The sequence below is a fragment of the Pristis pectinata genome, chromosome 9 (genome assembly GCF_009764475.1).
Source record: "Pristis pectinata isolate sPriPec2 chromosome 9, sPriPec2.1.pri, whole genome shotgun sequence".
Classification (NCBI taxonomy): Eukaryota; Metazoa; Chordata; class Chondrichthyes; order Rhinopristiformes; family Pristidae; genus Pristis; species Pristis pectinata.
The window spans coordinates 57,988,071-58,015,392 of NC_067413.1; positions in this window are offsets into that span (position 1 = coordinate 57,988,071).

Genomic DNA, 27,322 nt, shown 5'->3' on the forward strand with positions numbered 1-27,322 from the left:
GGATTGGAAGGGTGGGTTAGTAAGTTTGCTGGTGATACAAAGGTTGGTGGTGTTGTGGATAGTGTAGAAGGTTGCTGTAGATTACAACAGGAAATTGACAGAATGCAGAGCTGGGCTGAGAAGTGGCAGATGAGTTCAACTCAGAAAAGTGTGAAGTGATACACTTCAGGAGATCGAATTTGAAGGCAGAATACAAGGTTAATGGCAGGATTCTTAGCAGAGTAGAGGAACAGGGGGATGTTGGGGTCCATGTCCATTGATCCCTCAAGGTTGCCACACAAGCCGATAGGGTTGTTAAGAAGGCATATGGTATGTTGACCTTCATCAGTTGGGGTACTGAGTTCAAGAGCCATTAGGTAATGTTGCAGCTCTACAGAATTCTGGTTAGACCACACTTGGAGTATTGTTTTCAGTTCTGTCACATCATTATGGGAAGGATGTGGAAGCTCTAGAGAGGGTGCTGAGGAGATTTACCAGGATGCTGCCTGAATTGGAGACCGTGTCTTATGAGGATAGGTTGAGTGAGCTAGGGCTTTTCTCTTTGGAGAGAAGAAGGATGAGAGGTGACTTGATAGAGGTGTACAAGATGATAAGAGACATAAATCGAGCGGACAGTCAAAGACTTTTTCCCAGGGTGAAAATGGCTAACACAAGGGGGCATAATTTTAAGGTGATTGAAGGAAGATATAAGGGGGATGTCAGAGGTAAGTTTTTTACACAGAGAGTGGTGGATGCATGGAACGCACTGCCAGAAGAGGTTGTGGGGACAGATACATTAGGGACATTTAAGAGACTCTTAGGTAGCCACATGAATGATAGAGAAATGGAGGGCTATGTGGGAGGGAAAGGTTAGGTAGATATTACAGCAGGATAAAATGCCTGTACAACATCGTGGGCCAAAGGGCCTGTACTGTGTTGTAATGTACTATGTTCTATGTTGTAACTAGTGAATCTCTTGATGACTACAAGAAGTGTAGGAGTGCACTTAAGAGAGAAGTAAGGAGGGCAAAAAGAGGATATGAGAAAGATCTGGCAGCCAAGGTGAGGCAAAATCCCAATAGATTCTATTGGTATATTAAGAGCAAAAGAGTGACTAGGGAGAGAATAGGTCCCCTTAAAGATCAGCATGGCCGTTTGTGTATTATTTTGCTTCAGTTTTTATTGTGGAGAAAACGATGGAAGTTAAGGGAATGGTGGAAATGAGTGTTGTTGTCTTGGACCACATACAAATTAACAGGGAAGTCTTAAAGTGTATTAAGGTGGATAAATCCCCAGGGCCTGACCTGGTGCATTCTCAATCCTTGTGGGAAGCTGGAGAAGAAATTGTGGAGGCCCTTGCAGAGCTTTTTGTTTCATCTCTGGCAACAGGTGAGGCTCCAGAAGACTGGAGTGGCTAAGGCAGTACCATTGTTTAGAAAGGGTGGCAAAAACAAGCTGGGAAACTACAGGCCACTGAGTCTGACATTGGTGGTGGATAAATTGTTGGATGGGATTCTGAGGGGCAGGATCTACCAACATTTAGTGAGACAGAGTTGCCTCAGGACAGTCAGCTTGGCTTTGTGTGTGGGAAGTCATGACTGACAAATCTCTTGGAGTTTTTCAAGAGGATAACCATGAAGGTAGGGCAGTGGGTGCTGTGTATCTGGACTTTAGCAATGCCTTTGACAAGATCCCTCCTGGCAGGCTAGTCTGGAAGGTTAGGTTGCATGGGATCCAGGGGGGAGAGAGCAGATTGGATTCATATTTGGCTCAGTGGTAAGAAGCAGAAGTTGATAGTCGAGGGTTGTTTCTTGGACTTTAAGCCTGTGTCTAGTGGTGTGCCACAGGGGTCAGTGCTGGGACTTTTTTTTTTAATTTATTTAAATGAGTTGGATGTGAATGTACAAGGCATGGTTAGTAAGTTTGCAGATGATACTAAAATAGGTGATGTTGTAGACAGTGTAGAAGGTTATGAACAATTACAGGGGCTGAGGATTAGTGAATGGCTTTCAATCCAGATAAGTGTGAGGTATTGCATTTTGGGAGATTAAACCAAAGTAGGACTTAGACAGTGAATGGTAGGGCCCTGGGAAATGTTATTGGAACAGAAGGACTGAAGTGCAAGTGCATAGTTTGCTGAAAATGACGCCACAGTTAGATCGGGTGATGAAGAAGGCATTTGGCATGCTGGCTTTCATCAGTCAAGGCACTGAGTACAGGAGTTGGGAAGTTAGTTGCAGTTATATAAGACATTGGTGAGGCTGCACTCGGAGTATTGTGTACAGTTTTGGTCACCCTGTTATAGAAAAGATGTTATTAAACTAGAAAGAGTGCAGGAAAGATTTTCCAGGATGTTGCCTGGGCTTGGGGGCCTGAGTTACAAGGAGAGGTTGCCTAGACTAGGACTATTCCCTGGAACAAAGGAAATTGAATGGGTGACCTGATGGAGATATAAAATCACGAGGGGCATAGACAGGGTGAAAGCACATTGGCTTTTTCCCAGGGAGGTGGTGCCAAAAACAGGAAGGCTTAGGTTTAAGATCAGAGGCGAGAGATTTAAAGGGGACATCGGGGCAGCTTCTTCATGCAAAGGGTGGTGCATATTTGGAATGAGCTGCCAGAAATAGTGGCTGAGGCAGGCACATTAGCAACAGTTAAAAGCCATCTAGATAAGTACATGGATAGGAGAGGTTTAGAGGGTTACGAGCCAAACATGGGCAGAAGGGACTAGTTCACTGGACAACATAGTCAGCATGGACAAGTTGGGCCAAAGGGCCTGTTTCTGTGCTATATGACTCTATGACTCTATAGAGAAAAGTGAAAGCATCCATTTTGGATGATTAGTTTTCCTGAGGAGGCTAGGATGTATAATGAAGCAAATAGATGTCCAGGTGTAGAAAGTTCGAAGAGTTAATGGAGAGATAAAAAAATCTAAATTGTAGTATACCTTACCATAAAAGCAACTTTAACAACTGAGTATATCAGTGATTTGTCTTGGTAAGCAACAACACTAAAATGACCACAGACGCAACAAAGATACTGAGCTTTAATCTTGCTGCTTGAGATAATAACAGGACCTTGATTTAGTGTGAAATAAATAGAGGATGGAGCTCTGTAGGTTCACCAGAGATGAGCATGGGTGGTGGGCATGGTGGATACGTCAGTCAGAAATACAAATGGCCTCAGCTGTCATTTGCATTGTACCGGTTGCTTCTGCTTTAAAGGGGAGAGGTGAGCTGTGCTCCTAGAAAATGGTCCTAAAAATCTTAGGTTTTAATCCTTATCAGAAGGGCTTGACAGCAATAATTTATGATCTGATTATGAAAATACGTCTAGAGACTCTTGATAAAATTAAGAATGAATGGGAAAGAGAACTCCAGATACTTTACCTACAGAGACATGGAAGAAAATTCTCCAATTAGTTAATACATCTTCAATGTGCGATAGACACTCTTTGATACAGTTTAAGGTGGTTCACAGGACCCATATGTCGACGGACAAGTTAGCCTGTTTTTATCACCATATAAATCCTATATGTGACAGATGTAATTTGGAGGTGGCTTCCCTGACGCACATGTTTTGGTCCTGTCCTCTTTTGGAAAAATATTGGAAAGATATTTTTAATATTATTTCAACTGTATTGAATATTGATTTACAACCCAATCCTATTACTGCAAATTTTGGGTTACCAATGATGGATTCTGGCCATTTATCCACTTCTGCTTGTCGTATGATTGCTTTGTTACATTAATGGCCAAGAGATCCATTCTATTTAAATGGAAGGATCCTATACCTCCTACCACGTTTCAATGGTTTTCTCAAACTATAACATGTTTAAACTTAGAAAAAAATTAGGAGTGGGACTGTTGGTCCTTCGCTTAAATTTGAGGAAGTTTGGAGTCCATTCATTCAGTATTTCAATAGGATATAAGCAGACCTTTTTCGAATCCCTTTCTCGAATCCCTTTCAATAACCTTTGAATATAGAGGAGCGGAGCTAACGACATAATAATGTTTTTTTTTAACCAAAGAAATATCAGTTCAGTTTTTTTTAAGTTTTTGGTTTGCTTTTGTTTATGATTATACTTTTTTTTTGATTTGGGGGTTCTCTTTTCATATAATTAAATTTCTTTTCAATTTCTTTTTTGTATCATGCTCACTAAGCAAGAGAGCGGGAGGTCCAGATTATAAATTTTACTCCTTGTGAGTATAAATATTAACTGTTATTATTGTTATCCTGATCTCTTCGCATCATATGTATAATTATTAATGTTATGTATATTAATTTGAATTAATTTAAAATTCAATAAAAAGATTGAAAAAGAAGAAAATGGTCCTTATCATGATTTTATGTAATGCAAAGTTGTGTCATTTGCACATGTGTGAAGAAATGTGAGTTGAAAAAAATTGTATGTATTTTTATTTTTTTCACATAAATTCCATGAGAGTGAATTTTATTCTGTTTCTCAGGTTTAGGGGTAGTGATCTGTGAATTCTGTCAGGGTGAATTTCCATTACCAGAAGAGGGAAGTCAACTGTATATAAAACAACTGGGAATATTTCTGAGGTCAAAAAGATATCTTCAAGGTCCCAGGGAAGGACACAATACAGATAAATACAGCTATGCTGGAGAAGTGGGTGCTATTGTTGCTGATGATAGGGCTGAAGACATGTAACATATTAGTGAATCTGCTCAGGCTGCAAGCTACATACACTGCCTCATTTGTGGACACAGTGAAAACCTTGAAGGAACCCATGAATCAGGCACCATCAGAGATTTTCAAGATCTGCAAGTTTAGCAGATGCAACCAGAGGTCAGAAAGAAGTGGCTGAGAATGCATGACAATACTGGTTAAAGGGTGCAATTTCCATACCTTTTCAGATCAGATGGTGCAGGATCACTTTACCTGTTGATTTACTAAGATACAATTCAGGCATAACATTGTGGTCAGTGCAGACATGATAGGCCAAAAGAACCTGTTCCTGTGCAGTACTGTTTTATGTTCTGTTCTATGTTATACAAGCTCTGATGAAATTGTTTTGTAAAACAGTATTTCGGTGTCTCCTGTTATAACTACCTGGGACAGTGATAGAAATTATAACCCAAGGTGAGAGTGTGGTGAATATAGTAAGATCCCTCCATGAGGGGTGGTGTGGTGATCAAAGTACAGATAGCAATGTACCAGAACTATGCAGATACACCATAGTGACAGTCCTGGTAACAAATGTAAAACTTGGGCTGAAAGCAAAGTGAAGCATTTAGATGTGAGACCTTCCTGGGAGGAGGTAAGCCAACAGTATGGCACAAACATGCAAATGTTATGTGATAAACAGATCAAGAAAAAGTCGTGTGATACTGAGCCAAGGGCAATGGTGAAGCCACATGGCAGAGCATGGGAAGAGGATACATCCTGAAGTAGGTTTGCAATGAGAGAGGGCAATATAAACAAAGAATATACCTTTTGTGACATGAAAAGAATATTAGGGGCATTCTTTGAAAGTCATGGATTTGCAATTTTTGAGTGTCTGCCCATCAAGGCTGGGCACAGATCAATTTCACTATGAGTCAGAAAATGAAGCAGGTATTACATTATGATGGCAGTATAATACTGGAACAATTAAAGAAACACCTGTGGAGACCATCATGAGGTTAAGATATTTCAGAAATGCTGTGCAACTGGAAGTGAAGAGGAATCAAATTAATTTATAGTTATTTAATTTTCAAATGGTGAATTAATGAAAATAGTTAAGTGATTGTATAATTTTGTGTGTGCAAATAGTTCATGGTTAGTATGGTTTTAACACATTTTTGAAGGGACAGGATGCAGCTCATATCAATGTATGTCTGCTTTTAAGAAACAAGCATGCTTTGTGGCATGAGTTATGATACATGGATGTAACAGACATTGGCATTAGTTGAGAGCTTACTGACTTCAATAAAAGATGTTCTGTTGAAAGCTTCAGCTCAGTTATTTGTTTTGATAAGCAGCAACACCACAGGAATATTAGACTTCACCTCAAGGAAGCTGGAATACAAAGTGTAGAAATTTACCTTATGGCTCTAATTAATTGCATCCAGAGTACTCCACTCAGTTCTGGGCATCACACCTCACTATGACCTTGAAGTGAGTTCAGCTCTGATTCCCCAGCAGAAATATGGGTTACAAGTTGTATTATCCATTCTCTACATTGGAGAGGTTGATGTGGATTGGGGTCAATCAATATAATTGGGGTATTTAAAATGAGAAAGGGAATCGCAGAAAGGCCAATTGCTGTGTTGGAAGACTCTAGAACAAGAAGACACAATCTTAAAACTGAAACCATACCATTCAAGGGTGGACTCAACAAATACTTCTATACGTAGAAGGTAATGAAAGTTTAGAATTCCTTTCCCCAAAATGTTGAATCAAAGTCATGAAAATTCAATAACTGATATAATATTTTGGGTACTAAGTGATTTTTAAAAAATTGTAAACTGTTAAAACAGAGTGGAGTTCATCATGCTGCTTTTATTTGCCTTATTATTTCCTGCACATGCTCACAACTTTACAGTGTCCTAAAATGGAAAATGTATACGGTGCTTGCTTAAAGTGGATACAATAACATAACAATAATACTATCACAGAACTAAGGCAGGGTAAATGGAGTTAAGATGCAGATCAGCCAGAATTGAATATTAGAACATAATGCTTCATTTACACTTGTACCTACATTTCTGTGGTCTGGCAAAAGCAGATATGTTACAATCTGCACCTGTGTCTTTCCAAGCTGGAATCAAGTTCATATATAATTTCCTGCACAGACCTGTTGCCCCATTATCCTTTGTTCAACATCTCTAACTCATCCCTACTGTACTTACTTGTTCACTCACTTTCATACTCCAATATACAATATTTAAAGAGCTGCCACTTTAAAGGAAATAGCTCCCAAATCTGGCTAAAGCACACTTCTGTAGTGACCTTCTGGAGGTTTGTGTTTCATGAAGGCTGATCACTCTGTATTAGTTTGGGTATAATTGTCTTGTCACCAACAATGGTGGTATAGAAAAGTAACAAAACTGTTAAAAGGATTATTAGGTAAAATGTTGAATGAACAATGAACATTGTAGATGTAAATGATCTTGGTTGTTACTGGAAGTAAGTTAGTCCCATTTATGATAAAGGACCAACAAATGAGAACAGTCGCAAACAGCTTCCATTTTAAGTCAAGCTGGCTATCTGGAGCTCATGATGAAGCTGTCACTAACTTGACTGGAGTTCTGAGCTACAATAAATCTAGCACATGGTAGGTCAGTGGCTTTCACCACAAATTCAGCACCTGAGAATAACTTGACATTCATTGCACGGTAGACAAATAGAATGCGGTTTGCCTAATCTACAATGGCAGTTCAGAAATGGATAGTCATAATGCTTGGTCTTGTTCTTTGATACTCCTTCAGCTTGCAGCTATCAATATTGGTTTTTTGATTTTTGGGGGCAACCAGACTGGAATGTGGAATTGAGGCCAGATGTCAGATCGGACATAATGATTTTGAATGGCTGAGCAGGTTCAAGGGGCTGTAAGGCCTCCTGCATGCATGTTTATTAAGGAGCTGCTTACTTTTAGAAGAAATCAGCACCGATCTATGAGGTTACATATGAGGTTTGATTATCAATAACACCTATTTATAAATACTTTATTAAAATTATTTTGCTATTTGTCATAGTTTGCAAGTTTTTTGGTGATTAAAAATTCCATCAGCGATGTAACATTATACTTTGTAGATCTCTAGCTTCTCCTGCAGCAGGATTATTATGAATCTAATTTCAATTTTGGCTTTTCACCTCCATTCTCAGTTAAAGAATATTTTCATCATAAAGAATAATCATTAATTCAAATGTACCTTATGGGTTGTTGAACTTTCCAGAGTTTCATGCTGTGTTGATTAATTGCTAATGAATGAGTGAACAGAGCAAACAGTAAAATGTAGTCAACAGATGATTGATTTGCCTAAAAAAAAGCTGCCATGAGAGAACTCACTGCCCATATACATGTGCCCACATACGAATTCAAAACACCAGTATCAATTATTTTTCCTCAAGACTCGACATAACCATAAATATGTTACAACTTGTGTATCCATTATACTGGAGTAATTCCAGTGACAAGCAACAGAAAGCATTTATTCCATTGCACTGCAGCATTGTCCAATTCAGTGCTCGTTCCTGGATATTTTCAGTTGTTGGGTGATTTCATGCACAAGAAGGTCATGAGTCCTGATCCACTGTTGTCAAGCAAGGGGACAAACTTGTGCAATGAAGAATACTGTTAGGCATGCTGAGAATAACAACAGGAAGCAAAAGGATGGCCCAGTGAAGCTGCAGCAGCATGCAGGCAGCATTCAGTTATGAGCAGATAGGTGTCAAGTAATATTGCTGTTTAAGTCCCAAGAAAAGAGAGTTGAGCCACCTACCCTTGACATTGCATGATATTTCCATTGCCAAGTCTCCCACGATCCATATCCTTGCAGTTACGATTGACTAGGTGCAGGAATGGACCAGACATGGTCACATCCTTGTAGCCAATGCCTTTCCACCACCTAAAAGGGACAAGGCAGGATGCCTGAAAGAGTGCAGCTCCAAGAAGATCAGCAGTATCCAATGCAACACATCCCATTTGACTGGCACTTCTCTAAACATTCATTTCCTCTATCACCATTGCACAGTGGCTGCAATGTGTATCATCAATAAAATGCACTGCAGTTATTTTCCAAGGCTAATCTGATAGTATTTCCCAAAACTGTGGCCTTCACTACAAGGAAGATAAAAGACATACGGTGCAGAGGAACACCACCACCTGTGGGTTCCCCTCCAAACTGCACACGTTTACCTTAAAAATATATCATGCTTCCTTGATCCTCTCCAGTTCTAAATCCTGGCACTCCATGCCAGTGGGAATATGGTAACCAGGAAAGTAGTGGTGGTTCAGAGAAGTTTTTATTGCACCTTCTCCATGGAAAATAAGGAAGCAATAAACCCTGGCATTGTCAGAATATTTAAAAAGAAAACGTTCAGATTATTCTATCCTGCAGCAAAGTGTGAATCAAGTAGACCTAGATCCATTCCCCCCAGCAGAGAGGACTCTGGACCAGCTAGTGCATCAAAAGAGGATGGTTTGTCCAGTCAGAATCCTTTAACAACATTAATCTAAATGATATTTTTAGGGAAATGCAAGCATGGGACAGCAACCTTTCACTGGCAAGGACAAGTTCATAAGGTGGTTAAGAATGTATTTAGGAATGCTAGCTTTGTATAGAAATGGTATTATATACAAAGCTAAGAAAGTTATACTGAAATTTTACAAACCAATATTTAACCATAGCTGAACACCAGAATTTATGAAAGACATCAAGAACTGGAGAAGATATAAGTAAGTAATTCTAGGTAGATACCAGGTATGAGGGATTTCATTTGTTCTCCTTGGATCAGTAAAGGTTAAGTGGAAACCAAATAAAAATATTCAAAATTATGTGGAGATTTGACAGAATAATTTTTGAGGACCTATCTTTACTGGTTAGTGGGCCATTAACCAGCTTTCCTAGCTTTAAAATAATTGGAGGAGAAGTAACAAGATTTTTTTTCACACAGTGAGTTTTAAAGAAATGGAATATGCTACCTGAAAGAAAGACGGAATCACATTCCGACATTCCGTAAGAACTTTTAAAAGGCAAGTGGATGCACTTGAAAAGAAGTATTTTTAAGAGTTTTGGGTAAAATCCAAGCTGAACAAAAACTGAACAGATCTTTCAGAGAGTTAGCATAAGTTGATGGGCCAAATGGTCTCCCTCTGTGCTGTAATGTTCTGTGACTCTATTAAAATGGCTCTACAGTATGTTCTGGAGATTCTGGGCATAATGTTTCAAGATATGTAGAGGTGATAAAAGTTCATAGACCTGAGACATTAACTCCGTTTTTCTCTCTCCACAAATACTACCTACCCTGTTGAGTGATTCCAGCACTCACTACTTTTATTTTATGTTTTCAGCAGCCAAAATATTTTGCTTTTGCATGTTGAGTTAGCATGTTGCTGCCCTTGTATGTCATGCTTGTTTATAGATATTTGACCTAACCTATGATTAAATGTTCCCGTGTGGAAAGGTTAAGTGTTTTGGTGAGCTGCAAAGTTCCACTGATAATTTAGTGCAACTCTGGTGGCACTCAGCAAACTGTTCTCATGTCTTGGTGTGTAAACCAACCTATTTTGTGACTATTTTCTGATTTGTTTAGCCTGCTTCAAATGCTCCCCATACATAATTGATATAGCTTTCAGTTCTCACTTGGGACAGTTGGAGTAAGAGGGCTGTCTAGGAGTAAAAAGATGGGTGCCCATGACTTACCAGTTATATTTCAGGGCTCCTACTTGTACTTAAAGCTGATTCAAAGGAGTTAATGCTGGTGTCTTTATATGAATGACCTAACTTAAACAGGGAGATATCACACAGGCTGAAAACAGCAAAATTGGAGAGAAGACGCACAGGAATTCTATTCAAAAACCTCCTAATAGCCCACACCGTACTTTTGATTATCTTCTGCTCAGGAATTTCCAGGTGGTCAAAAGACTTAAGTTTTCCTTTTAACTTAATTGCATTGGTACATCAGGTTGATGGGAATAATTTTGAAACATGCAGCAATAACAGTTACAGGATGGCAAAAAGTGAATGAACATAAATGATGTTATAGACTGGAGAACAACAGCTCCAGAGCTGGAGGAATCAATTGCAGGGCTGTCTTACAACTTTGCACAAGGAAATATTCAATCACCTCTATCCTAAAAGCTTTAATTCAACATCAGCAGTCAGCCATCGCAATGGTCCTTTCCACCAGAGAATCCTTAGAAGGAACACCATCATAGCTTTTCGATGGCTAAGATCATATTTTGGTAGCAAGATGTTTGAAGAGTACAAATAAAATGAGTTCTGATGAGTCAGTTATGATGAAAGATCAATCTGAAATATTAAATCTATTTCTTCACAACAGATGCTGTGTAATCCACCGAGTATCCTCAGTATTTATATTACTAACAGGATAAATTGGTTTTACTTTCTTTAATATTTGAACAATGTTTACTTTTAATGGTGCATAATAACAGATTAAAGGATGGTAGCTGGCATAGTGTAGAGGACAACTTTCATGTATAAACCCACAGTGCAAACAGGATGAGTAAAACTCCAATAATCTGGCATCCAATTGTTCGGAGATCCTCATGGCTTGACATCCATCCCACTCATTGGTAGGGATAGTGAACCAGGGATCCAGAGTGAACATGGAGCAGGATCTGACCTGAGCTGAGGTTGGTGTCCAGAATACCAGGGGTCAGGAACATGGGCAAGTTTGCAGCTGGACCCAGGTTCAGGGGTGCTTGTATATTTCCCTTTAAACTTATCAGGTTCACTGGAAAAGTTATTATACTACAGGTTAACATGTAAAAAGTGTGTGTTGGGTATTAGTAGGAGTAAAATCCAATCATCCGGAAAGTCTGCTAGTCCGGCACTATCTAAGTCCCGAGAGTACCAAATTATCTTAGTTTTACTGTAATAGTTACAAAGCGAGAATCTTTTCTGTGAGAGGTTGGCCAGCCCTTTGCAGCATTTGTAGTCCTCAAAAGTTGTAAAGTACCTGCAGTGGCTCATCTGGTTGTGCTTATTTTCTGCAGCTACATTATTGGGTGGCTTTAGGTGGTGAAGTGGAAGAGCATGTAATGGATATAATTCATCTCAGAGGCTGTAATGGCAGAGTACAGTACCAATCTTCCCAATAATTAGAAGCAATGTTTCAAGATATGAATGGATTATTTTTTCTTTATTTTTCTCAAGATGTGGTGGTGGAGAGAACATAACAAAGTTCACATTTTTTACCCAACTCTAGTTGTTCAGAGTTGGTGGGGATGGGTCTTGAAGTGGAAGTTGAAGTTGATGGCATTTCAACATTGCTGTTCCCATCCTTCATAGTAATAGAGGTTGAAAGGATGGATGTTATGCATCCATCCCACTGCTGCTATGAACTTCAGCCAGAGAACTCTGTGTGATATAGTGCTGGCAAGACTTGAAGCAGGGAATGGAGAGACAGGGACTGCAGATGCTGGGATCTGGAGCAACACACAAAGCACTGGAGGAACTCAACGGATCAAGCAGCATCTGTGAAGGAAAATGGACAGTCAACATTTCACGTCGAATCTCTTCATCTGGAATGGAAAGAAAGAGGAGAGATGGCCAGTATATAAAAGTGGAGGGAAGAGGTGGGGTAAGAGCTGTCAGGTGTTCAAGTCTTTTGGTAGCTCCCTATCAAGAGTTCTATTTCCTCCTCAATTCCCAAAAGAATCACTTTTATCTGCCTACCCTGTCATGCAGAATCATTGGTGTTACTGATTGCAGATGAAGTGCTTCTCCTTTCAGTTTGAAAAATGTCGACTTTATTAACACCAACAGAACCAAGAGTGATCTACCCATTAAGCATTCTTTACTACTCCCTTAGTACCTATCACCTGCCAGCCCTTGCTCCACCCCTTGCCTCCACCTTTTTATATTGGCTATCTCTACTCTTTCTTTTCAGTCCAGATGAAGGGTCTCGACCCAAAATGTCAACTGTCCATTTCCCACCATAGAGACCTGCTGACCTGCCGAGTTCCTCCAGCATTTTGTGTGTTGATGCAGGGAATGTTCAAATCAACTAATATGCAGCATCATCTTTCTCCTTATTCTATTTATAATGTTCTTATCCACGGAATTGCAAAGCCCAGAGGTTTTGGTGCTCTGACCATGGATGTTCATGGTGGTGCCACAAGATCTCTAATGTACTATGTGGAGATAGATATGCCAAGGCATTTACAAGGCTTTGCAGCTGATTGCCAGCAGTGAAACCCATGAGGATTCAGGGTAAACTCAGGTGATGAGTAGAAATAAACACTTCAATAACTCTGGGGAAAGCACTGAGTGCTTTAGTTATATGGGACCCAGTAGCAATGTTTGGTATTGAGGTCACTACTGCTTTTACTTTAACATATCTGACATACATAAACTAGTTGAGTTCGGAAACTTGATAACACATGGGCAAATTTTCACAATACAAAGCTGGGAGGGGAAGTGAAATCAGAGTCTGCTCAGATATTGCAGACGAATTAGTTAAGATATATGAAAGTATGCAAAACAAAGGAAGTTGGAATTGAATGCAGATCACTGTAAAGTACTATATTAGTAGAATGAAATTAGATGACACAACAATATTCAAGGAATCAAGAATGAAGCAGAAAGCTACATGTTGGACTAAACTTTTCTGTGACCTCATTGAAATTAACAAAGATCATGACAAAAATAAGTAATACACAAAAAGTGCTGGAGGAACTCAGCAGGTCAGGCAGCATCTATGGAGGGAAATAAACAGTCAACGTTTCGGGCTGAGACTCTTCATTAGGACTGGAAAGGAAGAGGGCAGAACACAGAATGAGAAGGTGGGGGGAGGGGGAAGGGTACACACAGGCAGGTGATGGGTGAGTCCAGGTGATAGACAAGTCCAGGTGAGAGGGGGAAGGTAGTGGGTGGGAAAGGGGGAGCAGATGTAATAAGCTGAGAGGTGATAGGTAGAAGAGGCAAAGGGGTGAAACAGGAGGAATCTGGTAAGAGAGGACAGTGGACCATGGAATAAAGGATGGAGGAGGGGAGGAGAGGAGATGAGCAAGTCATCAGGTCATCAAGGCGGGGGAAGGGAGCCATGTGAATAAGATAAGACAAAGGAATGGGGGTGGGGGGGGGGGAAGCGGTCACCCAATCTGCATCAAGCACCTTTGCTCCATCCGCCGCAACAGCCAGGACTTCCCGGTGGCCATCCACTTCAGTTCCACATCCCATTCACATATTGACATGTCCATCCATGGCCTCCTCTACTGTCACGTTGAGGCGAGGCAGAGGTTGGGGGAACAACACCTCATATTCTGCCTTGGAAGTTTCCAACCTGATGGCCTTAACATCGACTTCTCTAACTTCCAGTAACCCCGCTCCTTCTTTTTCTTCCCCCCCACAAATCCATGTCTTCCTTTATTCCTGTGGGTCCCTTCCCCCACCTTGATGACCTGCCCATCTCCTCTCCTCCCCTCCCCCATCCTTTATTCCACGGTCCACTGCCCTCTCCTATCGGATTCCTCCTTCATCAGCCCTCAGCCTCTTCCACCTATCACCTCTCAGTTTATTACGTCTTCTCCCCCTCCCCCGCCTATAACCTTCCCCCTCTCAGGTGGACTTGCCTATCACCTGATCTCACCTATTCCCTGCCTGCGTGTACTCCTCCGCCACCACCCCCCCCCCCCCACCTTCTTATTCTGGCTTCTGCCCTCTTCCTTTCCAGTCCAAATGAAGGGTCTCGACCCAAAATGTCGACTGTTTATTTCCCTCCATGGATTCTGCCTGACCTGCTGATTTCCTCCAGCACTTTCTGTGTATTGCATTCAGATACATCCAGCAGCTGCAGAATTTCTTGTGTCTATGGCAAAATTAAAGGTGTTCAAGTCTTTTGCCAACTCCCTATTGAGAGTACTATTCCCTCCTCAATTCCCAAAGGAATCACTTGTATTTGAATCTGCCTACCCTGTCATGCAAACGACATACAACTACATCAGTGTTACTGGTTGTAGATGAAGTGCTTCTCCCTTCAGTTTCAGAAATTTAGTCTCTATCAACACCAACAGAGCCAAGAGCTTGTCTACCCATGAAACATCCTTGGCTACTTCCTTCATGGCTGCAAATGTGCTAGCACTGCAGCAATACCTCAATTCACACTTTGGCACCAGGCTGTGGTCATAGCCAAACCTGAAAGGTAACAGGAGTGCCACTCTGCTGCCATAGTGCCTAAAAGAAAAGAATCCCATTCAAGTACCTTGGTACACTTGATTCCCAAAATTCTCCCAACATTTTCAGAAGAGAATAGGATGTCAAAATATATAGAAAAAATAAAAGAATATAAATCAAAGGAAGTCAAAACTAAACTTTCATATAATGTGGTCAGACCATGCCTTGAATATTAAGTATAGATTATGGCAGCCTCTTTGTTTCATATAATCATAGAATCATAGAACAGTACAGCACAATACAGGCCCTTGGGCCCACAATGTTTTGCTGACCTTTAAACCTCGTCTAAGACTGTCTAAACCCTTCCTCCCACATATCCCTCTATTTTAAATTCCTCCATATGCTTATCTAGCAATCTCTTGAATCTGACCAATGTACCTGCCTCCACCACCACCCCAGGCAGCACATTCTCCTTATAGAACTCCATCTGCCACTTCTCAGCCCACTCTCTGGGTAAAAAACCTTCCTCTGATATCTCTCTTGAACTTCCTACCCATTACTTTAAAGCCATGCCCTCTCGTATTGAGCACTGGTGCCCTGGGAAAGAGGCGCTGGCTGTCTACTCTTCTTAATATTTTGTATACCTCTATCATGTCTCCTCTTATCCTCATTCTCTCCAAAGAGTAAAGCCCCAGCTCCCTTAGTCTCTCCTCATATGCATACTCTCTAAACCAGGCAGCATCCTGGTAAATCTCCTCTGCACCCTTTCCAACATTTCCACATCCTTCCTATAATGAGGCGACCAGAACTGGACACAGTACTCTAAGTGTGGTCTAACCAGAGGTTTGTAGAGCTGCATCATTACCTTAAACTCTTAAGGCTCTTAAACTCGATCCCACAACTTATGAATGTTAACATCCCATAAGCTTTCTTAACTACCCTATGCACCTGTGAGGCAACTTTCAGGGATCTGTGGAGATGAACCCCCAGATCCCTCTGCTACTCCACACTCCCCAGAATCCTGCCATTAACTTTGTACTCTGCCTTGGAGTTTATCCTTCCAATGTGTACCACCTCACACTTCTCTGGATTGAACTCTATCTGCCACTTCTCAGCCCAGCTCTGCATCCTATCAATGTCCCTCTGCAATCTTCGACAATCCTCCACACTATCCACACCACCACCAACCTTTATGTTGTCTGCAAACTTGCCAACCCACCTCATCCAAGTCATTAATAAAAATCATGAAAAGTAGAGGTCCCAGAACCGATCCTTGTGGGACACCACTAGTCACAGCCCTCCAATCTGAATGCACTCCCTCCACCAGAACCCTCTGCTTTCTACAGGCAAGCCAATTCTGAATCCACATGGCAAAGTCTCCCTGGATCCCATGCCCTCTGACCTTCTGAAGAAGCCTACCATGTGGAACCTTGTCAAATGCCTTACTAAAATCCATGTAGACAACATCTACTACACTACCCTCATCAATCTTCCTGGTCACCTCCTCAAAGGACACTATCAGGCTTATGAGACATGATCTGTCCTTCACAAAGCCATGCTGGCTGTCTCTGATCAGACCATGATTCTCTAAATGCCCATAGGTCCTCTCTCTAAGAATCTTTTTCAACAGCTTGGTCACCACAGATGTAAGTTTCACTGGTCTGTAATTCCCTGGACTATCCCTACTTCCTTTTTTGAATAAGGGGACAACATTTGCCACCCTCCAATCCTCCGGTACCATTCCTGTGGACAACAAGGACTCAAAGATCCTAGTGAACGGTTTAGTAATCTCCTCCCTCACCTCACGGAGCAGCCTGGGGAATATTCAGTCAGGCCCCGGGGACTTATCTGTCCTAATATTTTCTAACAGCTCCAACACATCCTCCCTCTTGCTATCTACATTAACTTTACCAACACTGTTCTCAACATCATCAAGGACCCTCTCCTTGGTGAATACTGAAGAGAAGTATTCATTGAGGACCTCATCCACTTCCACAGCTTCCAGGCACATCTTCCCACCTTTGTCTCTAATTAGTCCTACATTTACTCTCGTCATCCTTCTGCTCTTCACTTAAGTGAAAAATGCCTTGGGATTTTCCTTAACCCTACTCACCAAAGCCTTTTCATGTCCCCTTCTCGCTCTCCTCAGCCCCTTCTTAAGTTCCTTCCTTGCTATCCTATATTCCTCATGACCCCTATCTGATCCTTGCTGCTTACACCTTGTGTATGCTGCCTTCTTCCTCCTAACTAGTTGTTCCACCTCTCTTGTCACCCATGGTTCCTTCTTTCTCTGCCTCACCGGGACAAATTTATTCCTAACATCCTGCAAGAGATCCCTGAACATCGACCACATCTCCATAGTACATTTCCCTTCAAAAATGTCATCCCAATTTACACTCCCAAGTTCTCGCCTTATAGCCTCAAAATTTGCCCTTCCCCAATTAAATATCTTCCTGTCCTCTTTGCTCCTATCCTTGTCCATGACAATGCTAAAGGTTATGGAGCGGTGGTCATTGTCCCCCAAATGCTCACCCACTGAGAGATCTGTCACCTGACCCGGTTCATTACCTAATACTAGATCTAATATAGCATTCCCTCTAGTCGGCCTGTCAACATACTGTGACAGGAATCTGTCCTGGACACATTTAACAAACTCTGCCCTGTCTAAACCTTTGGTACTAAGCAGGTGCCAATCAATATTTGGGAAGTTGAAGTCTCCCATGATAACAGCCCTGTTATTCTTGCACCTTTCCAAAATCTGCCTCCCAATCTGCTCCTCAGTATCTTTGCTGCTACCAAGGGGCCTAAAGAATACTCCCAGTAGAGTAACTGCTCCTTTCTTGTTCCTAACTTCCAACCAGACTGACTCTAGAGAGGATCCTTCTATATTATTGACCCTTTCTGCAGCTGTAATAGTATCCCTGACCAGTAACGCCACCCCTCCTCCTCTTCTCCCCCCCTCCCTTCCCATTTAAAACACTGAAATCCAGGAATATTCTGTATCCATTCCTGCCCTGGTGACAGCCAAGTCTCTGCAAGAGCCATAATATCATAGTTCCATGTATTTATCCAAGCTCTCAGTTCATCACCCTTATTCCTGATACTTCTTACATTTAAGTAAATGCACTTTAGCCCATCCACCCTTCTAGTTTTATACCCTATACTCTGCTTCTCCTTCCTCAAAGCCTCTCCATATGTTAGATCTGACTTTACTCCATGCATTTCTTCCACTGACCCACCCCCCCCCCCCGGTTCCCATCCCCCTTGCAAACTAGTTTAAACCCTCCCGAACCACCTTAACAAACCTGCCTGCAAGAATATTGGTCCCCCTCGAGTTCAAGTGTAACCCATCCACTCTGTACAGGTCCCACCTTCTCCAGAAGAGATCCCAATGATAGAAAAATCTAAAACCTTGCCCCTTGTACCCACTCCTCAGCCACGCATTCATCTGCCATCTCCTCCTATTCTTACCTTCACTATCACATGGCACTGGCAGCAATCCTGAGGTTGCTACTCTTGAGGTCATGTTCTTCAGCCTTCTGCCTAGATCCCTAAACTCACTTCTCAGGACCTCATCCCTCTTCCTACCTATGTCATTGGTACCAACATGCACCATGATTTCTGGCTGTTTTCCCTTCCTCTCAAGAATGCTGTGGACCCGATCAGAGACATCCTGGACCCTGGCACCTGGGAGGCAACATACCATCTGGGATTCTTGCTCATGTCCACAGAACCTCCTGTCTGTTCCCCTGACTATCGAGACCCCTATCACTATTGCCCTCCTCTTCTCCTCCCTTCTCTTCTGAGCAGCAGGACCAGTCCCAGTGCTAGAGACCTGGCTTTTGCCACTCGATCCCTGTAGGTTATCACCCTCAACAGGATCCAAAGCGGAAAAGCTGTTATTGAGGGGAACAGCCTCTGGGGTCTTCTGCACTGTCTGCCTGTTCCCGTTCTCTTTCTCTCCCCTGACAGTCACCCACCTCTCTGTCTCCTGGACCATAGAAGTACCTGCTCTAAGTGGGGTGACTGCCTTCCAATGCACAGCATCTACATAACTCTATCCCTCCCTGATGCTTCACAGTGTTTGAAACTGCGACTCCAGCTCATCAATTCTGAGCCGAAGTTCCTCCAGCCTCCAGCACTTTCTGCAGGTGTGGTCACCATGCTCCACAGCAGGGTCCACTAGCTCCCACATCATGCAGCTGCAGCACATCGTCTTGCCCTCCATCTGAACTATTTTTTTCCCTACCTAGCTGTAGTCTACTTAAAAGTTATAACAATAACAGTAAACCTTACCTTTACATACCAGCTACTTACCAGTGTTTTTGCAGATGGCCTCCGCCTCTTGATTCCGAAGCGAATGACAGATAAGCGGATCTCGCCTCACCTGTTACCACCTAAGCCCGTCGAGCCAAAGCCCAATCACTCTGCTACCTCTCACTCCGCTACCCGCTCCAAATGCTGCCCGCTGGTTATGGCGATATTCTTTTTAAACTGCTCACGGGCTACCCGCTTACATCACATGCCTGCGCAGTCTTGCCCCACTATTCCCGATCAGAGAAAAAAACACTTCGCTGCTCTGAAGTCCGAAGTTCGCCGAAACAACTCGAAACAAAACCGTCGAAGTTTTTTTTTCACTTTTTAAACTGCCCATGCACTCATGTAGAATATGGGTGTCACTAACCAAGCCAGCACCTATTCCTCATTCTAATATTCTCCAATTGATTAATAATATTCATGTACCCAGCATTCAGCTGAAAGTAAAAGTTTGCAGTGATGGTGGTCTTGATGCCAATGTGAAGTGGATTACAATACAGAATGCAACATGTTGCTTTTCTCATTGATTTCTTCCCCTTGACCTACAGCCTCAACTATTATTAACCTGAGGAACACACCTTCTTGGATAATAAGAAAGAAAAGCAAGAGTAGACCACTTGGTCCCTCGAGTCTGCTCCACAATTCAATAAAATCGTGGCTTATCCAAGCTTGGTTTCAGCTCCACTTACCTGCACTCTTCCCATAACCATTGACTTCCTTGTAGTTTAAATAATTGTCAGTCTCTGCATTGAATAAATTCAATTACTCCACCTCCAAAACTATCTAAGGGAAGACATTTCTCCTTAATCCTGTCTGAAGCTATATTTCCTAGTTCTAGGTAACCCCACCAGAGAAAACATCCTCTCAATATCCACCCTGTCAACACCACATCACCCCCCCCTCACCCTAGAACTTTATATATTTCAATAAGATCATCTGATTCTTCAAAATTCCAAGGTGTATAGGCCCAGCCTACTTCATATGTCAACTCCTTCATTTCAGGAATCTACCCAATGGACCATTTTTGCACTATCTCCTGTCCAGTGTATCCTTCCTTAAAGATGGACTTCAAATCTATCCAGTGCCCCAGGTGCAGTCTGACCAAAGTTTTGCCAATGCCCTATAAAGTTGCATTAAAACTCCCCTACCTTTGTACTCCATATCCTTTGCAATAAAGGCCAGCATGCCTTTAAGCTTCCTAATTTCTTTCTGTCATAGAACATTAACAATATTATTCCACATACTAGAATCCCCAGATGACTTTGTTTTACTGCAACATTTTCTCACTCTGTTGAAGTAATTCTTTCTTCCAAAGTGGATCACCTCACATTTTCTCACATTGTACTTCTTGCCCACTCACAATCTATCCATATCCCTTTGGCGGCTCTTTGTGTCTTTCTCACCACTTGCTAACCCAACTATGTCTGTATCATCACCAAACTGGGCTACAATACCATTGGCTCTTCACCTAGGTCATCAGTATAAAATATAAATTGTTGAGGCCCCAGCATTAGTTACCCACTAATTACTAATTGCCAATCTGAAAAATGGCCCACTGATCTCTGTTTCCTGTTAGTTAGCCTTTCACTTATTCATGCAGTAGTGCAAACCATGAAAGCAAGTTACCTGAAATTGTGAATTTGTGTCAGGTAACTCAATTTCTCTGAGGGTAGGGTAGTGGATGTTGTATACATGCACTTTGGTAAAGCCTTCAACAAGGTCCCTTGTGGGAGGTTGATCCAGAATATTAAAGCACATGTAATCCATGGAGTCTTTTAGATTGGATTCAAAATTGGCTTGGCCATAGAAGACAGAGAGTAGTGATGGAGGGGTATTATGCTGACTGGAGGTCTGTGACTAGTGGTGTTCCGCAAGGATCAGTGCTGGGACCTCTGTTGTTTGTGATATAGATGAATGATTTGGATGAATATGTAGGTGGGCTACTTAGTAAGTTTGCAGACGACACAAAAATTGGCAGAGTTGTGGATAGTGAGGAAGGTTGTCAAAGGATTCAGCAGGATATAGATAAGTTGAAAGCGTGGGCAGAGCATTGGGCAGATGGAGTTTAATCTGGACAAGTGTGAGGAGTTGCACTTTGGGAGGTCAAATGTAAAAGGAAAGTTTACAGTAAATGGTAGGATCCTTAGGAGCATTGGTTTACAGAGGAATTTTTCGGTGTATGTCCATTTGTACCTGAAAGTGGCAACATGAATAGATGGGGTGGTTAAGAAGGCATACAGCATGCTTGTCTTCATTGGTAGGGGTGTTGAGTATAAAAGTTGGGAAGTCATATTGCAGCTGCATAAAATTTGTTTAGGTCACGTTTGCAGTAGTGTGTGTTCTGGTCGCCGCATTGCAGGAAGGATATGGAGGCTTTAGAGAGGGTACAGAAAAGGTTCACCAGGATGTTGGCTGGCTTAGAGAGTTTTAGCTATAAGGAGAGATTGGAGAGACTTAGATTGTTTTCTCTGGAGCATTGGAGGCTGAGAAGTGACCTGATCAAATTATTAGTGACACAGATTGGGTGGATTGTAGGAATCCCTTTCCCAGGGTGGATATGTCAAGTACTAGAGGGCATAGGTTTCAGGTGAGCGGGGGAAAATTTGAAGGAGATTTACAAGGCTTTTGTTTACACAGAGAGTAGAAGGTGCCTGGAATATGCTACCAGAGAAGGTAGAAGCAGTTACTTTAGACAGACACATGAACACTGAGGGAATTGAGGGATATAGACCACGTTGCAGGTAGATGTGCAGTTTAAATTGGCATGATGGTCTGCACAGACATCACGGGCTGAAGGGCCTGCTCCTGTGCTGTACTTTTCCAACTGGCCAGTTCAACTGCATGTTGTTTATCTGCAATATTAGCTCAATTTTCCTCGCATCTCTAATACTGCCTGATCTACTGGGCATTTCCCACAGTCCTACATTCATTTTGTAGCTTTTACATGTTTGTTTCATTCTCTGTATAGTTACCATTATTAACCTATCAAACAGATAGCTTTATCAATAGCTTATCTCCGCAACAATCCTGTCCCTACCCTACCAGAGATATTATCATCTCTCTCCCACCCTCCCTAAAATTTAAAACTAAGTTGTTGTTTTCTCTTGGAGACATAAGAGACTGCAGATGCTGCAATCTGGAGCAACAAATGATTTGCTGGAGGAATTCAACGGGTCAAGCAGCATCTGTTGGGGGAAAGGATCTGTCAAAGTTTTGGGTCAATTCCCTGCATTAGGAAGTTGACCTGATGAGTTCCTCCAGCAGATTGTTTGTTGTTTTCTCTCTTTTCCAGTTCTAACACAGAATCTTCAACCTGTAACATTTACTCTTTCTTTATTCACTAATACTGCCTGATCAGCTGAAGGTTTCCAGCAATTTCTCAGTATTTTTGTATTTCAGATTTCCAACATCTACTGATTTTTTAATTTTATTAATTCTGTCTCATTATACAATACCTGATCAAAAGTAACCTGCTCCCTGGTTGGTTCTTCAATGTATTTCTCTAAGAAACCAATCTGGATGCACCCCGTGATCTTGTCTTCCAACTACCCTTGCCAACTTGATTTATCTAATGTATGTGATAATTAGCATTACCCATGGTTATTGCAGTACCTTTCTTATATGCACCAGTGATTTATACTTTGTATACATACTATTAAGGGCCCTATTTATCACTCCACAACTGATTACTTACCCTTTCTGTTTCTTGTCTCTACCCAAACCAATTTTATACCCTGAGATTATGAGCCAGTGTTATTCTTAACCTCTGCAGTGATCTCATCCTTTATTAACAGAGCGACACCACCTCTTCTTTTCTTTCTGCCTTTCTTTCCAAACTGTCAAATACCCCTAAATATTCAGATCCCAGCCTAGGTCACCTCACAACTATAATAGCTGTCAGATTATATCCATTTATTCCTGCAGCTTGCTTTTATAGCTTCAATGCCTCTTTCACTTGGGTACTCTTGTTGGAATGCAGTGGGAGTTCAAAGTAAGTAGAGGTGAAAGTAATTTAAATCTCTTACTGGTGTGGACATATCACTACCATTGCCAATTTAACCCATTTCTATTGATTGAGTCAGCCACTTTCTTCCTGGTTCTTGTTCTGATATTTGTTTGCTTAAGATGTAGATGTACATATTTAGCTACAGCTAAATTCAATTTGGAGGTGCGGTGAAATTATCTTTCTCCCAGTCATCCGGTTTTAGGCAAAGAACTTGAAGAGTCACTTTCTCCAACCTATTTTTTTACTGTTCAATGTATTTTGCCTTTGTTCACAAATATTGATTTTAATTCCCTTTACCTGCCATTTTCAATATGCTTAGATACAGCCAGAAGTGCAACTGTTCCCAGAGCAATGGAATAATGATTACTTCTAGGAAAGCCAGCTTTCTCTTTCTCCACATTGACATCTGCACATTCAGGAAAAATAAATCGCATTGCACTTCCTGCTTTTACAATGGGGCTGTTGGATCACATCACCAGAATGTTGGGAGAACTCCTGGAGATGCAATATAAACTGTTGGAAACTATTTCTGCCCTTTCCCTAAGAGCCCTGCCAATTTTCAGTGTTACCACGAGATTACCTCTTTGGAAATTCACAATCAAAATAATTTTAAAATACAAACCCAAATTTGAATTTGCCAGTTAAAACTGAGTGCAGCACTTGCTCTTTTTGATCCCAGCACCTTCCTGCCATGTTCTGATATTTGACTGTTGTTTTGAGCCTGCAGGATAGACACTCTCAGGAAAAAGCATGGTCTTTCATTAAAAATTATGGAATCGTAATCTGACTCCAATATTGGTCTGAATGAGGGATAATGATGGCTTTTGGGAGACTGATGTTGGACCAGAAAAAAAACAGACAAGTATTAAAGTTTAGGTTTCCTTTTGGGTTAGGAGCTGCAGATTGGTTCTTCTGGCCTCACAAGGACACTTTGTCCCTGGTAACACTGACTAAATCCAGAGCATTGCCTTTATTGCTGAATAGCAAGAAGAAATAGGTGAAGAAGAAAGGAGAATTAAGGATTACATTGATGAAAAGTTGCATGATTGGTGATTAAGAAAATGTATTTAACTGCAAGACAGTATCTAAATGAATAATAAGAAGCCAGACCCAAGTCTGAAAAGAGGCACAAGAACAGTTGGCTGACAAGATGTAACAAGTGGTGTGTCATAGGAATGATTGATGGGGCTTCAATTGGTTTATCGTTGTCACATGTACCAAGATACAGTGAAAAACTTGGTTTGCATGCCATCTAGACAGATCATTCCAAACAAAAGTACATTGAGGTAATACAAAAGGAAAACAATACAGGATGCAAAATATAATGCTACAGATACAGAAAGTGCAGTGTAGGTAGACAAATAGGGTGCAAGGGCCATGATGAGGTAGATTAAGAGATAAAGAGTTCATATTTATTGTATAAGAAGTCCATTCAACACTCTTAAAACAGTGGGATAGAAGCTGTCCTTGAGACTGGTGGTATGAGTTCTCAAGGTTTTGTAAATTCTGCCTGATGGAAGGGGGGGTTGGGGAAGAGAGAATGATTGGGGTGAGAGAGGTTTTTGATTGTGTTGGTTGCTTTCCCAAGACAGTGGGATGTGTAGACAGAGTCAATGGTGGGAAGGCTGGTTTCTGTGATAGACTGAGTGTGCTCACAACTCTCTGCATTTTCTTACAGTCACAGGCAGAGCTGTTATCATACCAAGTTGTGTTGCATCTGGACAGGATGCTTTTTATGGAGCATCTGTAAAAATTGGCAAGGGTCATTGGGTGCATGCCAAATTTCCTTAGCCTTCTGAGGAAGTAGAGACACTGTTATGCTTTTGTGGCCATAGCATCTACATGGGTGGACCAGGACAAGTTGTTGGTGATGTTTACTCCTAGGAACTTGAAGCTCTCAACCATTTCCCCCTCTGCACCACTGATGTATTCTATGCAGCTTCCTGAAGTCAATGACCAACTCATTTGTTTTGCTGACATTGAGTGAGAGGTTGTTGTCTTGACACCATGCCATGAGCCTCTCAATCTCCTTCCTGTACTCCATCTCGTCATTGTTTGAGATATGGCCTACTACGGTGGTGTCATCTGCAAACTTGTAGATGGAGTTAGAGCAGAATCTGGCCACATAATCGTGAGTGTATAAGGAGTAAAGTAAGGGGCTGAGGATGCAGCTTTGTGGGCCACCAGTGTTGAGCATAATCATGGTGGAGGTGTTGCTTCCTTTTCTGATTGCAGTCTGTTGATCAGGAAGTCAAAGATTCAGTTGCAGATGGGGGAGAGGGTGGTGGGGGAGGGGGGGAGAGGGTGCTGAGTCCTTGGTCTAAGAACTTGGAGATGAGTTTGTTTGGAATTGTGGAATTGAAGGTGGAGCTGAAGTCAATAACTAGGAGTCTGACATGGGTGTCTTTATTACCCAGATAACACAAAGATAGAAAAGTAAGTTTTGAAGAAGACATAGGAGGTTAGGAGCCGTTGTATGGATAGGATAAGTAAGTGGGCAAAGATCTGGCAAATGGAGTTAGATGTGGGAAAATGTGAAATTGTCTATTTTGGCAAGATCCAGTGGATAATTAGAAAAGTTATTAGAAAGTTATCATTCAATGCCGGTTGAATTGAATAAAAAATATGGCAATTTTGGATCCCTTATGTAGGGCATTGGGGAGATTGCACCTGGAATACTTTATACACTACTGGAAGCAGTTCAGAGAAGGTTCACAAAACTGGTACATGGAATGGGGGGGGGGGTGCGGGATTATGAGGAAAAATCAGACAGTCTGAGCTTACATCTGCTGGAGTTTAGAAAAGTGAGAGAGGACTTGAAACATATAAGATCTGGAGGGGTCTTAACAGGTGGGATGTGGATAGTCTGCTTCTTGTAGGAGAGTTTAGAAGCAAGCATCATTGTCCTGTTAAGACAGATGGAAGGGAGTTCCAAAGGCTCATAACTCCCAGAGACTTTCTCTGAGAGTTGAATCTTTGGAACTCCCTTCCCTAAAGACCAATGGAAGCAGAATCTTTGAATATTTCTAAGGCAGATGTAAACAGATTCTAGATAATAAAGAGGTGAAAAGTTACCTGGGTAAGGTGGGAATGTGGAGTTGAGGTTACAATCAGATCAGCTATGATCTTATTAAATGGCAGTGTAGGATCGACATTCAAAATGGCCTACTCCTGCTTGTAATTCCTCTGCCTGTATGTTCAAGCAAATATATCATAATAAACTTCTATTAAACACTAATTTAACCTTATTGGAATATTGTGAATTGAGAGATTTGAGAGCTTTTGTGCATAGTTCAAGTAAAGTGGCAGGGCAGGTTGAGAAAGTGGTTAAAAAAGCACATGGGATCCTAGGCTTAATAAACCGAGGCAAGGGCAAGGAAGTCATAATGAAATTTGATCAAACATTAGTTTTGGCTGCAACTGGAATTTTGTGTCCAGTGCTGGGCACCACACATGAGGAAAGGATGCTGGAGGGATTTACCAAAGTAATTTGAGATGAGGAATTTTAGTTACAGGTTGTCTCCAGGTTACAGCAGGGTTCCAGTTCAGTGAACTATTCATAACCCAAACACTTCACAAGTGGGAAGTGTAGCCACAAATCGAGTTCCCAGGCAGCAGAGAATGCCTGCAACTCCACAGCAGCCAGCAAATCCATGTCAACTGTCTCCCAAATGCTTGTTCACATGTACGGGCTGTACATAAGTTCATGAGCTGGGGAGGACCTGTATGTGGATAGAACAGAAAAACAAGGTTCATTCTTCGTGGAAGAAAGAAGGTTGCAATGGGATCTGAAAGTTTTTTTTTAAATCATGAAGGGTATAGAGACTAGATAGAAAGAAACTGTTCCCATTAATGTGGGGATCAAGTCCCAAGGGATATAGAATGAAGTTGATTGACAAGAGAATCATAAGTAACTGGCAGAGGTCAAGTGGGATTCAGAGAATTTTTATTAAAATGAGACACAGCCACTAAGATGAGCTGGACCTTGTAATTTCCTGCCTTCACCACTGTTTTTGGACTCAGTGCAACATCCTCTTTCCCTTCATCACCACAAAAGTTACAGAGGGAAAAAAGAACTACCAGCATAGCCCTCCCAGCAGCCCTGTGGGAATTCTAGGTGCTAATGTTAATCCAGTAACTGGAAGGATGAAACAAACTATCATGACAGTTTGAGAAAATGCTCTCAGTAATTTTATTATTTAATGGTCA